The following is a 15953-nucleotide window of genomic DNA, read 5'->3' as shown; positions in this document are numbered from 1 at the left end:
GGCAGTTCTATCATCATCAAACAATCCAATGAGTCAAGAACTACTTTAAACTAAAAGCATTTTGGTAATGAAAGAAGTTTAAGAATCCCATCCCAGGGTTGAAATCTGAAGTTATTCTCCATATGGGTCAAGTTAGGTTTCTTTAAAAGGCAGAAGGGCAGCGTCAGTTCAAGCAGACAAGTGAGTAAAGACAGCAAGAGGCAGTCTGGTGGTATTTGGAGCAAAACAAACAGCACTAACTGGCTGGAGTTTGGAAAACCCAAAGACACTGGTCTGCATGTGCTTCACTTCCTGCTTTTTCAGACACTAGCCTTTTTCAGGGAAATGGACTCCATCTGGTCTGAGTCATCAGCACTTTTTGAAACATTGCTTTGAAGAGCTTGTTGATGTTCAAAAAAACCTTAGCCTTTTCTTAACTCCTTTGTTTTTAATCAAAGAGGGTTTGTGATTGGCCAGAAGACCACAAAGCCAGTAACCCCAAATTCATATCCAAAGATCAGGCCTGTGGAGCACATTCAGAATTTGGTCTGAAGGAAAAGGGCCGCAGGAAAATGCTGCAGAATGAAAGCTGCAGAACTCTGGATACCGGAAAAGTGAGCTGGGATAAACTCTAACTCCTTAAGGCTTCCCCTGCAAAAAGTAGGAGGAAGCAGGAAGACAGGAATCTTAATTTGCCTCAAGGCTGCTTGAGTCATGTTCACAGAGATGTCCTATGGGAGAGTAACCTGCTCCGCCAGCCTAGTGCTCAGGGTGCTCGTGAAAACAACTCATTCCAGGAAAGCAACCTTAAATGGGAAAAAGCTGGGAAGTAGGAGGAAGACCAGGATGCAGGAGAAAAGCTCTTAACTGTAGGAGATGATGTTTTAAAAGAAAATGGACAAATCTTCTCATGATTCTTCTAACCTCACTCTGTGAGTCTCAAAAAACCTCCATGCCAAATCCAGTTTATGTGCTCATTCAAGGGACTAGTGGCCTTCTTTTGTGATTTGGCTTAAAGCAAATTCATCAAAGTTGCCCCCAGTCAGTAGCACTGTGAGATACCAAATATATCTGTCTCATGGACGAAGTCAACTTTTAGAAAGCAAAACTATTTCCGAATTTGAAAATAGAACTCATCTAGCTGTGGATTTTGGCCTATTTCCATATAGATTCATCTGAGAACAATTTCTCTTACAGCAGTTACTTTTCTGCCTGTTTTTATATGGGTGGTGCCCTCATATCTGCGACTCAATGAGATACTCTAATACTCAGAGCTGGGGAAGCTCTTCACATAGGAGGGGCCCATTAAGGAGTGAGCAGGGAGTAAGGGGAGATAAAACCAGAGCACAGTGTGAAGAGGGAAATTTTTTCCAGTGTCATGTACAAATTGGAGAAGCAGCAGAGCCAAGAAACAGTGATTCATTCTCAAGCTCAAGGAAAGACAATGTTCAGAAATTGCTGCATCAATAATAAGGCAGTCTGCAAGAAAACCAAAAAAACCAAACTCATTGCTGTCTGGCTGATTCCAATTCATAGTGACACTATAGGACAGAGTAGAACTGCTCCATAGGGTTTCCAAGGAGCGGCTGGTGGATTTGAACTGCTAACCTTTTGGTTAGCAGCTGTAGTACGCTGTAGCTCTTAACCACTGCACCACCAGGGCCCTGTTCTATAAGAAGAACTATTTAAATGCCCCGTGGTTACAGGACTAGTGAGATCCTCAAGCTCCAAGATCAGCATTTCTGTCAATGGCTTTCAAGAAACTTCACTTGATTCTCCTGTTCTCATCACTGTTTCAATGTTTTTGCTGATTTCAGAGTACTCCTTGTTTTTACCCTGGGCTATTTCTATTATAAAATTTAGAAAAAAACCCACTACCATCGAGTCGATTCTGACTCATAGCTACCCCATAGGGTTTCCAAGGCTGTAAATCTCTATGGAAGCAGACTGCCACATCTTTCTCCCAAGGAGTCACTGGTGGTTTCCTTTCCGTTAGTAGTTGATTGCTTTAATCACTGCACCACCAGGACTCCATTTCTATTATGCATGGCTCAGAATACACTTCTGTGAATAGCACAAAGGTTAAAACATTAGACCTTTAAGAAAAAGGTTTAAAAACTAGGATTGAATAATCCAGATATACACATTCTTCATAGTTCCTGGAATTCTATTAAGTGGTCTGTGGGAGTTTAAAGACATGGTCCCAAAATTCTTTGATACTTCTTCCACTGAGAAGTGGGGCCAATATCCCCTCCCTTGAATCAGGGCAGATTTTTAATGGCTGCAGTCAATATAATATGGTGGATGTGATGCCATGTGACTTCAAAGGTAGGTCAATAAAGACCATATAGCTTCTGCCTGGCCCTCTTGGGATACTCACTCAGGGGGTAGCCAGACACCATGTAAAATGTCAAACTCCCCTAAGGCTGCCATGGTAGAGGGACCAAGTCTAGGCACTCTGGTCAACAGCTAGCTGAGCTCCCTGCTGACAGCCAGCATCAACTGCCAGGCAAGGGAGAGAGCAGGCTTGGATGCTCAGCCCAGTTGAGCCTTAAGATGATCTAACCCCATCCAACTGCCTGCTGTGATCACATGAGAGGTTCCAAACAAGAACTATCAGCAGTTCCAAATTCCTTATCCACAAAATTATGAGCAAAATCAAAAGGCTGTTTTAAGCCACTAAGTTTCGACGTAATTGATTATATAGCAATAACAACCTGTAGGTGGTCCATTGGTGGTTCGGTGGTTTTAGAAGAAAAAGTGAGAAGACAACTTTGTTTACACGCATGGTCACAAATTTGCAATGTAAGGTTAGTTATGGTTTTAATAAAAATCTCATTCTCTCCTCAATAAGCATTATGTTCTTAAAACTTACACATGCACTATTAGGATTACTGTAGGTGGTCAGTTTGTCATGGCTAATTTTTAACAAGGCACAGTTCTTCATTACATCTGCATGTCATTATTTACAAGAGTAAAATCTGTAGTTTTCTTTTTTTTATACAACAAATATTTACAAAGCACTTATTATATGCCAGGTACTATTTAAAGTGAACATATTCAATCTTCAGAATGATCCCATAAGGTTGGTATTATTATTGCTATTTCCATTTTATAGATGAGGAAACTGAGGCACACATTAGGTAACTAGTTTATGACCACACAGCTCTTGTTAGATTTTATTTGACCCAAAGCTTGAGTCTATAAACTCTGACCCTCTGTTTGTCAATTATATGTCATTATATTCCCAATTCACATATACATAAAAGGACCTCAAAAGTGGTACACTGAAGTATAAAAAAATTAAAAAAAAAAAAAAAAAGTTGCCACTGAGTCGATTCTGACTCATAGCGACCCTATAGGACAGAGTAGAACTGCCCCATACTGTTTCCAAGAAGTGGCTGGTGGATTAGAATTGCTGACCTTTTGCTTAGCAGCCAAATTCTTAAGTACTATGCCACCAGGGCTCCAAACTAATAAATATAGTAATATAAATATGCAACTCAGAATAATGTCATAAATGTAAATGATCACCAGAACTCAAGTACAAATACAAAATATGTATCTACATGGGTCGAGACAAATGAACCCAGTTATATGATAAATATCTGAAAATTAGATTTTATAGGACCAGCTACCCATTTCTCAAGATGAAAGAACTGAAGAAAAAATTCAAGCCTCAAGTTGCAATTTTGAAGGATTCTATAGGGGAAGTATTAAATGATGCAGGAAGCATCAAAAGAAGATGGAAGGAATACACAGAGTCACTATACCAAAAAGAATTGGTCGACGTTCAACCATTTCAGGGGGAACCGATGGTACTGAAGGAAGAAGTCCAAGCTGCACTGAAGGTATTGGTAAAAAACAAGGCTCCAGGAACTGATGGAATATCAGCTGAGATGTTACAACAAACAGATGCAGGCCTGGAAGTACTAACTCATCTATGCCAAAAAATTTGGAGGCCAGCTACCTGGTCAACCGACTGCAAGAGATCCATATTTATGACTATTCCCAAGAAAGGTGATCCCTCCAAATGTGGAAATTATCAAACAATAAAATATCATCAATATCACATGCAAATAAAATTTTGCTGAAGATCATTCAAAAGCGGCTGCAGCAGTACATCAGCAGGGAACTGCCAGAAATTCAAGCCGGATTCAGAAGAGGACGTGGAACCAGTGAAATCATTGCTGATGTCAGATGGATCCTGGCTGAAAGCAGAGAATACCAGAAAGATGTTTACATGTGTTTTATTGACTACGCAAAGGCATTCGACTATGTGGATCATAACAAATTATGGATAACATTGTGAAGAATGGGAATTCCAGAACACTTAATTGTGCTCATGAGGAACCTGTACATAGATTAAGAGGCAGTTTTTCCAACAGAACAAAGTGATACTGTATGGTTTAAAATCAAGAAAGGTATACATCAAGGTTGTATCCTTTCACCATACCTATTCAGTCTGTATGCTGAGCAAATAATCCAAGAAGCTGGACTACATGAAGAAGAATGTGGCAGAAGATTGGAGGAAGACTTATTAACAACCTGTGATATGCAGATGACAAAACCTTGATTGCTAAAAGTGAAGAGGACTTGAAGCACTTACTGATGAAGATCAAAGACCACAGTTTTCAGTATGGATTACACCTCAACATAAAGAAAAACCAAAATCCTCACAACAGGACCAATAAGCAACATCATGATAAACAGTAAAGACTGAAGTTGTCAAGGATTTCATTTTACTTGGATCCACAATCAAAACCCGTGGAAACAGTAGTCAAAAAATCAAAAGATGCATTGCATTGGGCAAATCTGCTGCAAAAGACCTATTTAAAGTGTTGAAAAGCAAAGATGTCACCTTGAAGACTAAGGTGTGCCTGACCCAAATCATGGTGTTTTCAATCACCTTGCATTCATATGAAAGCCGGACGATGAATAAGGAAGACCGAAAAAGAACTGATGCCTTTGAATTGTGGTGCTGGAGAAGAATATTGAATATACCATGGACTGCCAAAAGAACAAACAAAACTGTCTTGGAAGATGTACGACAAGAGTGCTCCTTAGAAGCAAGGATGGCGAGACTATGTTTCACATACTTTGGACATGCTTTCAGGAGGGATAAGTCCCTGGAGAAGGGCATCATGCTTGGCAAAGTAGAGGGTCAGCGAAAGAGAGGAAGACCCTCAACAAGATGGACTGACACAGTGGCTGCAACAATGGGTTTAAGCGTAATAATTGTGAGGATGGTGCAAGACCGGGCAGTGTTTCATTCTGTTGTACACAGGGTCGCTATGAGTTGGAACTGACTCGACGGCACCTAACAACAACAACATCCGTTTACCATTATCCCTAGTACATTATCCGATATAAAACTTTGTCATATAAGGTCATTAAGCAACTCAACTATTCCTCTTGTTTTTAAACATAGCACAGTAAACTTCCTGACAAAGAACTTTCTAGAACAAGTGCAAAATAATGCTTTCCAGTAAGAAATTTACAAATTGTGCTGCTAAGGCACAGAAGAGACCAAAAGTACAGAAATGTCATTTAAAGTGGTACTCCCCACAGCAAAACAAGTCACACTATTGCCAATAAGCTTGTAAACCCAGCTACGTATTTAATGATCAATATCATGCTTGGTAAGAAAGCAGAACAAGCTATTGTAAAAACTCCCTTTTCAAGTGACACTGTCCAAACCAAAATCATACCTGTTGCCATCGAGTCAATTCTGACTCATAGCAACTGTAGGTGTCACAGAATAACAATGGCATAAAACGTGGAAGAGCAATCACTATCACGTGTAGTGATTAAGAACGTGGACTCCAGAGCCAGAGTGTCTAAACTGCATATCAGCTCTGCCGCCTGCTAGCAGTATGACCTGGGCAAGGCAGTTAAACTCCCTGTGCCTCAGTTTCCTCACATGTAAAACAGGAATAATAATAGTACCTATCTACAAGTGGTTAAGAAGATTAAATAAATCAGTACTGTAAAGCACTTAGTATAGTGCCTGGCACATAGTACCTGCTGTATAAATGTTTGTCAAGTAAGTAAACAAAATGTGTGCTAACATACTTCACCCTGCAGTTGGACAAAACCACTGATATACAGTGTACAAATTCAACATATGTTTAGTACATATATGAGGGGGAAGTGTATGATAACTTTCTGTTCTATTTAACACTGAAAGCTAATACTACAGAAAAAGATGGGGGTGGTAAGTGGATAATTATTTTGTGACCTATGTTGTAAGTGAGTTAGATTGAGTACTGACAGAGCACTAGCAAGAATAAAAGAATAAAAGGATTGCCCTTAAATGTCAATCCATACCCAGTTTTATTCACAAGGAACAGTTGGTGGCCAAAAATATGTCTCCAAATCTTAATTATGTGTTGGAAGAAATAATGAAAATTATAATCAACTTGCAGCCATTGAATTACAGTTCATTGTGCTGTATGAAAAAGCAGTGGTGAATACTCTGAGTCTCCACATTGAGCTGTGTTGGCTGTTGTATTGATTATCTACTGCAGTAATTTTTCTCTGTAACAAAAGAATCACAAAATTTTCATGGCACACCACAGTTACTCATGAATCTGGGATCACCTGAGGATTAGCTTGGCAGCACTGTTCAATTTGGCTGGGCTTGCCACGTGTCTGGAGGTTGACTGGCCATCAGCTGGAGCTACTGGGCCAACTTGGCTCACTCCAAGTGTCTCTCATCCTTCTCATCCTCCATCTTCTTATCCCTGGGCATGTTTTCATGGTCATGAAAGTGATGCAAGAGTGCAAGCAGAAACACATAAAGCCTCTTGAGTCCTAGGCTAAGAATTGGCTCACCATCACTTCCACCACATTCTATTGACCAAACAAGTCAAAAGCCAGCTCATATTTGAGGTGTGGGGAAATAGATCTTGTTAGTGAGCAAAACTAAAAGATCACATGACAAAGGGAATGGGTACAAAGAGAGGTGAAGTAAAAGACCATTTCAATGATTCAAAATGTTGCTTTCCCCAAGATTCATCACCCTAGGGATTCATTGCTAAAATTGGTGGACTGTATTTATATAAGCTGCCCATCATAAACTCTGCAGATGCTGGAAGTTTTATTCTTGACGTCAAAAATTCTACAGTCAGTGCTTAGATATTATGATTTTTAAGTTAAAACCATAATTTCATAATAAGATCAAACTGAAATGCAAATGTCTAATTGCCAAGAGCTTTTCTAATGCTTCACAATTTTTATAATTTAAAAAATCAATGATGTATTATTGAGCACATTTAAAAACCATATACAAATACTACAACAAAACAGGAAAAAATACCTTCCACAGTCACATGAAACCAGAGTGGATTAGGAAACCATTTACCTTTAATTCTCAAGTTGAAATTTTAACTTCCAACTTGGAAACAGTATATGTTCTTCAAGTTAAGAGTCTGACAGAGTGCTGAAAGGAATTTTCAGTTTTAAAAAAAAAAAAAAAACCACCTTAGTTCCTGGGTTTGCATCCAACCTGAATGTCTAAAACTCTGACAGAGCCATCAAATATCTGCTGCCAATGCCAATAACTTATAATTGGGAAAGAAGGATTTCTACATTAAAAGAAACAAGAAGAGAAACTGACTGGATGTGGAAACAGACCTACTGCTCAAGTTATCCATCACAGAATCAGATTACCAGATTGCCTTTCATGAAAATAACACGGGGAGAGGTTACAGACACTATCATTTTCATAGTTCATATGAAAAATCATGATTAATTCAAAAATACTTTATTATTTTTAAATTTATGACAACTCTTTCAAAAATATATCTAAAATCACTGGACTACATGTATACTGACTGCCATTATATGCTCCCCAGACGCTAAAGGTTTGAAAAACAAGCAATGGTCATTAAGTCTATGAAAAAGGCTTGCCAACCCTGAGGGTCGGTTTCTGTATAGACTGAGGCCCTTGCAGTCAGTTTAAGAAAAGTTCTTATTAGGGAGTGTTATCATTCTGCGTTGCAAAAGCAATGTAGCAAGTTTTGTTGACGAATGAGAGTAAAAGGAAATGAAATTATCTTGCTGGAGAGATGAGGAGAATTTCCCAAAAGTGAATTTGACTGAAATTAACTATTACCCACTTACTGTTTGCAAGAAGCTGTGTTATAAACTACAACGGGAAAGAGGATGGTAAAAACTCAGAATACAAATGGAAGCTTGAGATTCTTTTATCAAGAATGTTAAAATAAAATAGATTGTTATCTCTTATAACATTTGTGTGTGTGTGTGTGTCTACTGGTCACCTGAAGGCAGGGAAAATTGATCAAAAGACCCTTCCTATAAGGTCACTCCCCACTTTATGATGTGTTGAGTTTGGTACCAAAAGTTCTGTTTACCTGTTCTCAAAGATATCAAATAATTGATTTTGGTTGAGACTGGAATTCCAAATAATTACAACTGAGTGTTCCCTTACAAATAGATCTGTCTTAAATTTTGGAATGGAAAAAGGGAATAATCTGGGACTATAACAAGTGGGAAAAACATTCCTCCCTGGCTGTGAGCTACCTTTTAAATAAATGACTTCTCCAACTTGTTGACTTGGCCTTCAAAGCCTGACTTTCTTTCTAGGTCTCCATGGGCCTCATAACAAGTCATGAACAGAGAGAGAAGCTCCTGGCCCCGGAAGTAGGCACCAAAATCCCTTGTCTCTCTTGCTAGGAGAGTGAAGCAATCAGCTCCATTTGTTTTTCCTCGTTACTTAGAATCTTCATATAAGAGAATGGAGAAATATATCTGCTTTTATAATCCACTGAAAGTATTTTATTTTCATTTCCACTCAATCTTTTGAAGCTATAATTGACATTATTGAAAATATAATTGACCACTGAAAGAAGAGGCCATTCCAAATGCAAGGTCTTAGGGTCAGGCATTTTAAACTTGGGGTCTGTGGAGCAGTCCATTTTTTCATAACATTTCCAAAGAGGTCCATCACCCCCAAAAGGGAAGAATATCTACAGGTTGGCTAAATGGCATGAACCATAAGTTTGTTGTTGACCTTGGGCAAGTTCTTTAGTTTCTGTGCAGAACTACTATCCACATAGGAGATGATGGCAATGACACATTTTTTTTTTAATAAGAGAAAAAACTTTGACTCAAATACACTACAAATGTTCTAGGAAGGGCACACAGGATAGCTGTCAGTGTAGGTGGCAGATCTTCCAAATGAGCCCAAATCGACAATTCTTCATGGGAGCTGTTTAGGAAGGGATTAAAATATTTGTTTCAGTTCATTTCAACTCACATCTCAGCAACTCCTTAAAAACTTGCCTGAATTCCTCCTTCAGGGAGAATTAACTACTTCAAATCTGTCTCCACTGGTTCCTGCGCAGCCTTCTACAACCTCTATATTTTACTTGATTAAGTGTCTCTCTCCCTTCCAGATTTTATCACCCCCATGTCCTGTTCATTTTTGTATATAAACATCTTAACACATAGTAGGCTTTCTAAAATGCATGTTAAATGGATGTAGGAATGGATGAATGATGACAAACACTAGTTGTCTATGGATTAAAAGTCTTATTAAAGCTGTTTACATCTATCCCAACCAGGAGCTGAAAACTATCAACCACCCGTGATTAGCCCTGCCCTCCCACCATCAAGAGGCACTAAACTGAGCCTACAGCCTGACCAAAGAAACAAGCTACACAAGAAAAAGCTTCTATGTATATCCCCAGAGCACCCTTTCTTTAAAGAATGTCCAGAGTTAGACTCAAGTGTCTCATGGCTGTAGAACACTACTATTCTGAAAGCAGGTCCTCACTTCTGAGGTAATCCTTTTGTCATGAAATATTTGCATCTCATTACTGAGCAATGGCCCATCCATGTGGTACTACAGATAGAAGCAGCAGGCTACAATGCAACTCCTTGTTTCCAAGCTGGGGCTGGTTGCTGAGCTTGGCCACTGGGAGGAGAGTCAGCAACACTGTCAGATACCTGCCTGTTGTGCACAATCATTTTCACATTTATTTTACTGGGATGACACTGGTATTATGGAAAAAAAGACAAGTAACGTAAAAACATAGTCTAAACCTCTAAACCTAAAAATTCCATCCTTCCAGTTTCTCAGGCCAAAAAAACTTTGAAGTCATCCTTGACTCCTCTTTTTATCTCATGTCCCATGCTCCATCCATCAGCAAATTCTATTCAATCTTTCAAATTTCTGTCAATATGAAGGTTTACAAATGTATCTCTGTGAATAAGTATGCTTACAACCCTTGAAAACACCTAATACTCTCATTACTTGGAACTGTTCACACCATGTATTTAAGGGCACTTGTTGTGAACATGAAGCTTTACACAGTTACCTCTGTAAAAGCGCATGCTTAACACTCTGACAAGCACGTAACAATCTCGATTTAGGGAGGCTTTAATAAATTTGTTAGATAGGGAAAAAATATATACACCCAGAATTTAACCACTCTTGCCCCCTTTACCACTACCAGTCTAGCAGTAACCACCATCATCTCTCACCTGGATTACTGAAATATCCTTCTAACCATCTACCAACTTCTGCCCATGTTCCCCTACAATCTATTCTCAGCAAAGCAGCAAGAATGATCCTTTCAAATCAAATCACATCCTGCCTCTGCTCAAAATCCTCTAGGCCTTCCCACCTCAGTCAGAGAAATGTCCAAGTAACTCACAATGTCCTACAAGGCTCTGCATGGTCCCACTGCACCTTATGTTTCAAACCTCCTCTCCTACAGTTCCACCTCCCTCGATCCACTCCAGCTTCAGTGTCCTCTTCGCTGTTCCTTAAAGCTCATATATTTTTTTCTCAGAGTTAATGGAATTTTATTTTTGAAAAGAATAAGAGACAAATCAAACAGCTAACTTTGGCTTTCTGACAGCCAGCCTTGTGGCTCTGTACATTCAGAAGTGTCACAGACCCAGGGTATTCTCCAAGCAAGAGCTTTCTGCACTTTTCCAATGCTTATCAGCGCTACAGATCAAATCTTGAATCTGCCCTGCCACAGAATTGTGGCTGGGCCACTGTGCATGAGTGTCCTGGGAAGTGGACCTGACTTGTTGAACAAATGGACATGCAAGCAAATAGGCAATGAAGGAGCAACTGAAAATATATCTGAATAAACCAGAGGGCTGAATTTTTACAACCTTTCTGCTAGCCAGTTCTACAAGCTTTCTCACTCAATTTTCTAACTTATGCTTCACCAACAAGAGTGTTGACTGTTTATTACCTAAGCTGCATGGAACAGTTTGCACTTGGAAAACGACCAACGTGGGACTGGAAAGACAGAACCCAAGGGTAGATCAAGTCATCATAGAAATGTTTTATTAATCAAATATGTTTACATTTATTTGTCAATTATTCTTAAATGTGTGTCTGCTTCTCATTTAGACACAATGTAATCCTGGTAGATTCTATCACAAGAATACAGCTGCATGCATATCTCATTGGTCCTTTGCAATTTTTTAAAAATGTGAGTTTAATAAAGTCGAAAAATGTAAGCAAATTGTTTACCATTCCAATTGCAGGGCAACTATCGTTCTTGCCATATTAGTGGCCCTTACAGCAAACTGTCCACATGTTACTCATCACCCACAGAAAGCTTCTGGTCATTCTCTCGACTGACTTGTTTAAACTTTCCAAATCTCAAAAAGCAAAACTAAAACTGAACACTAACCCTAATCATTTTATTTGGTGGGAAATTGGAGAGAGCCATATTTCTATTCCAATGGGAAACATTTTACAGTAAATTTTAAATAAGCATATTAAGGAAATTTACACAATGTACTGACAGCATCTAAATATCACATTTCTATTAGCATACTACAAAGTTGGATATCTTCTTCTTGATATAGCAAAATAAATTGAGGATATCAGGTTTCCAAAGGATTTTGCTGATTTATGCCAAATTTTCCCTTAAGATCTGAGTCACCAATTTTGGCCTTAGCATTTATTCCAGAGGAAGCCTCTTACATAAAGTACCCATGAACTTCACAGGAGAATTTTGCCTTTGCTTTTGCCATTTCATTTTCTCCAAGTTGGGATAAATTTGAGTATGTGTACCAGTGTTGAGAGAAACTGAAACTATGATGGTTGATTCTGTTCACATCAGACAATGCTCAAATGTGGATCAAGAGTGTTTGTGACTTGGTGGACAATTGTTCTCAAATGGTTATCCTGACATGGTGATCACCTGCTGTGACAGGATTCTTTAAACACACCAAAAAGAGGTCTGCTGTAGAAATATATCTGCAAGTTGTTGAAGTTTATATCAAGATTGTTTTCAGTCAAGAGTGATGTGTCAAACTTAGGGGAGAAAGACAGCAACAGGGATGTTTTTCAAGACAGGAAACAGGAAACACCAACTAGGAGCCTGCCACGTTTGACTATCAGGGAAAACATTCACTGGTTTGACAAACAAATGTGCCTGTTAGAATCTGAATCTGTAGGAAAGTAGCATATGTTATGGTTTCAATATCATGATAAATAATTGCCTTGCAGTAAGATCAGTTCATAAAGAAATTTTGTTAACTTACTTTTTGAAAAACTCTCACAGTTTCATCTAGATTATGCCGAGAACTTGAACTGGTTTCTAGAATACCTCAAATATGTAACTACGTTATTGTGTGTTTGACAAACCAAACCTATGACGACTCTGGTCTTTCTACCTCACTGCTTTAAACCAACAGGCAAGCCACATAAGTCCATATTCTTAATGGACAGAACTGCATAATTACTCCATTGATGCCTGAAAAGTCACTCACTTAGCATTCAGTCAGAACAAAGAAACAAACAAGATTTCACTTAGCCCCGTTCAGGATGTGTTTTCACTTGTCGATAGTGTTCAAGCCTGGTTCCTTTCTTTTGGCCACTATCCAACATAACCTGCCTTTCTGTCTGCTGCCATTTGTCCTAATGTGTACAACACACTTGAGAGTTCTTAAAATGTGGAATTTTAGTTGCATATTTAGTAAAATTGATGCCTGCCAGCAGTGGGATCGTCGAAATTCGGCTGTCCAGGAGCAGAGACTTGAAGATTACAAGATCAGTAACTATAATGATGTATATTTTAAGAGCATTTTAGCATCATCTTAACAAACATATTTTGTAAATAAATTACATTTATGTTTGTTAATTAAGGAGCTCTTTGTTCTCAAAACGAAGCTTTACATAGAGAAGTATTTGATTCCTTTTTAAAAAAATTACTGTCATGTGGGTTTTGAGGGAACAAAAACTAAACAAGCTACTATGATAAGACTGTTAGGTATACATGAGAGGGAGATAATGACAGTATCTTCTCTGTAAAGTTATTGAGGGTTGTATTAGATAATCCACATTAAGTAGTTAGAACTGCACTTGACCGTAATTGCACAATGTAAGTCTCTATCATTATTATTGCCCCATCAACATCTGAGGAGCTCTGGTGGTGCAGTGATTAAGAGCTCAGCTGCTAAACAAAAGGTCAGCAGTTCGAGTGCACCAGCTGCTCCTTGGAAACCCTATGGGGCAGTTCTACTCTGTCCTATAGGGTCGCTATGAGTTGGAGTCGACTCAACGGCAATGGATTTGGTTTTTTTGTTATCAACAGCTGAGGGAATAAGCACAGCTCAGAGTTTCCTTATTTTTCCATTAAAATTTACTCAATAAATTCTTTTCTATTTCCAAATACAATGGTGGCATCTCAATATATAGGGAGGAAAATTCAATAGTTTTAGGTCTTTGACCAGTTTTCTGACATATTTTTGTTTTTTACTATTTTGCATATTGATCTGATGAAACATCTGACATCCATTACTTAAAAGAAGAAACTAAATAAATATTTTAAATGTTAAACACAACCATGGATCGCAGGCAAAACATTTGGGGAAAGACTTCCATAGATAATGCAATGTTCTTTTCAGTTTGGCGGTCTCTGACAAGGTGTACCTAACAGCTGATCTTTGAGTTTGTAGAATTTAATTTTGAGGAGGGCTGGAATATGTGGCTCTTCCCAGGACTCTGTATTGTTAATTTTGTGGTAATTCAGGTAAGTGTTAGTGATGGGAAAACTGCAATGATGATATTTCTACTATGAAACGCAATTAAATATTAGCTTCTTACATGGAAAACTCTAATAACCAATTATTACTACATAAAGAGTTTGACAGTGAGATTAAAAAACTAAATTTAGAGTTGGAGCCAACACAGTGCCATAGACAGATGCATCATGCCTTCCCTCTGCAGCAAAGAACCAAAAAACTAAGTAAAACAGATACAAACGTCAATCCTGGAACCCTAAGCATTAAATGAAGGGATAAAGAACTAGATCAAACACCAAATAGAAGAAGAAACTGAAAGAGAACAGAGAACAAGGAGAGGTATGGAGTGGAGGTCCCCTGCCAAACAGCATAGCACAGAGTCACCATCTTGGAACACAGCCAGCAACAACCTTCGACAGGGAGTACAGGAAGACAACTTTACGGAGCACCCAACAGGAGACAGAGTACGCGGTAACCAGAGAAATACTTTCCCACTACTCACTCTTCTGCCCCATATGCTACCTCCACCCCTTCCCAAAGGGCTGTTCCATGCCACTTGGCTAGAGAGTCACCCCAGGTCCACCCTGCTCCCACCTGCCAGCTCCTGCCACACCATTTTTTTCCCTTTCTTCCTTTTCATTCTTCCTCCCACCTAGCCCCATATGCCACCTCTCCCCCTTCCCACCAGGCCACACTGCACCACTGCAGCTAGAGAGTCACCAGCCCACCACTGCCCCCGGTCCACCCCACTCCCATTCATGGACCCCACCACACTACCATTTTCTTTCTTTCTCCCTTCCACCTAACACAGTACATCACCTCTCTTCCCTTCCACTGGCCCCCAGATCCATCACACCCCACTGGCCAGCCCCAACCGTGCTGCCATTTTTTTCTCTCTTTTTATTTTTTTCTCTTACTTCCTTTTCTATCCCCCTCCCATCTAGCTCTGTACGCCATCTTCTCCACCTTTCCACTGGCTGACTAGAGAGCCACTAGCCTGCCACCACACCTCCTAACCCACCAGTTCCCACCAGGCCACCATTTTTTTCTTTCTTTCCCCTTCCCACCTAGCCCCATAAACTACCCTCCCCTCCCTTCTCACTGGCCCCTGGATCTGCCCACCCCCACTCGCCAGCCCCCATAGTGCCGCAATTCTTTCTCTCTCTTCCTTCTCAATCTCCTTCTCACCTAGCCCCATAGACCACCTCCCCTCCCTTCCTGCCCCCATCGAGATGCCATGCATAGAATGCCACCAGCTCACCAGCCCACCATTGCCCAGGTCCATTTCACTCCCACAGGCCGGCCGCCACTGTACCATTTATTTTCTTCTTTCTTTCTTTTCTTTCTACCTCTTACCTAGCCCCATACACCATCTCCACTTCCTGCCAGCCCCCAGCTCCACTCTGCACTGAACCCCCCAGGTACATTTTTTTTCTTTTTTTCCTTCCTTTCTCTTTTCTTTATCCCCCCACCCCAAAGAGCTGTATACTACTCCTCTTCCCACCAGCCCCTCCTGTGCTGCTGTGGCTAGAGCATCCCTGGCACTCAGGCCTGCCTCTGCACTTGGCCTGCACTGCCCCTCGCCTCCTGCTACTCAGCCAGCTGCTGAATGATGGGAAGCAAGCCCATACCATTCCCGCCTGCACTGACATATCAAAACAAAACAAAAAAGCAGGAAAAAACAAACATACAATCAATAAATAAAGAAAATAATACCTTAATGTCTCTGGGACAGTAGACAATATCAAGACATATTAAAAAAGCAGGACAGGATGGCTCCAGCAAGTGACCAAAATAAAGAATCAGATGACCTTCTGGTAGAAGAAAAGGCAGTGGAACTACCTGATATGGAATTCAAAAGACTAATATTTAGGGCTCTCCAAGAGATTAGGAAAGAGATCAAGGAAAATACAGAAAAACCAAGGAAAAATTGACAAAATCATGGA

Source organism: Trichechus manatus, unplaced genomic scaffold (genome assembly GCF_000243295.1).
Source record: "Trichechus manatus latirostris isolate Lorelei unplaced genomic scaffold, TriManLat1.0 scaffold00121, whole genome shotgun sequence".
NCBI classification, from domain to species: Eukaryota; Metazoa; Chordata; class Mammalia; order Sirenia; family Trichechidae; genus Trichechus; species Trichechus manatus.
The sequence above is the reverse complement of the archived record's forward strand: the minus strand, read 5'-3'. Positions refer to the sequence as shown.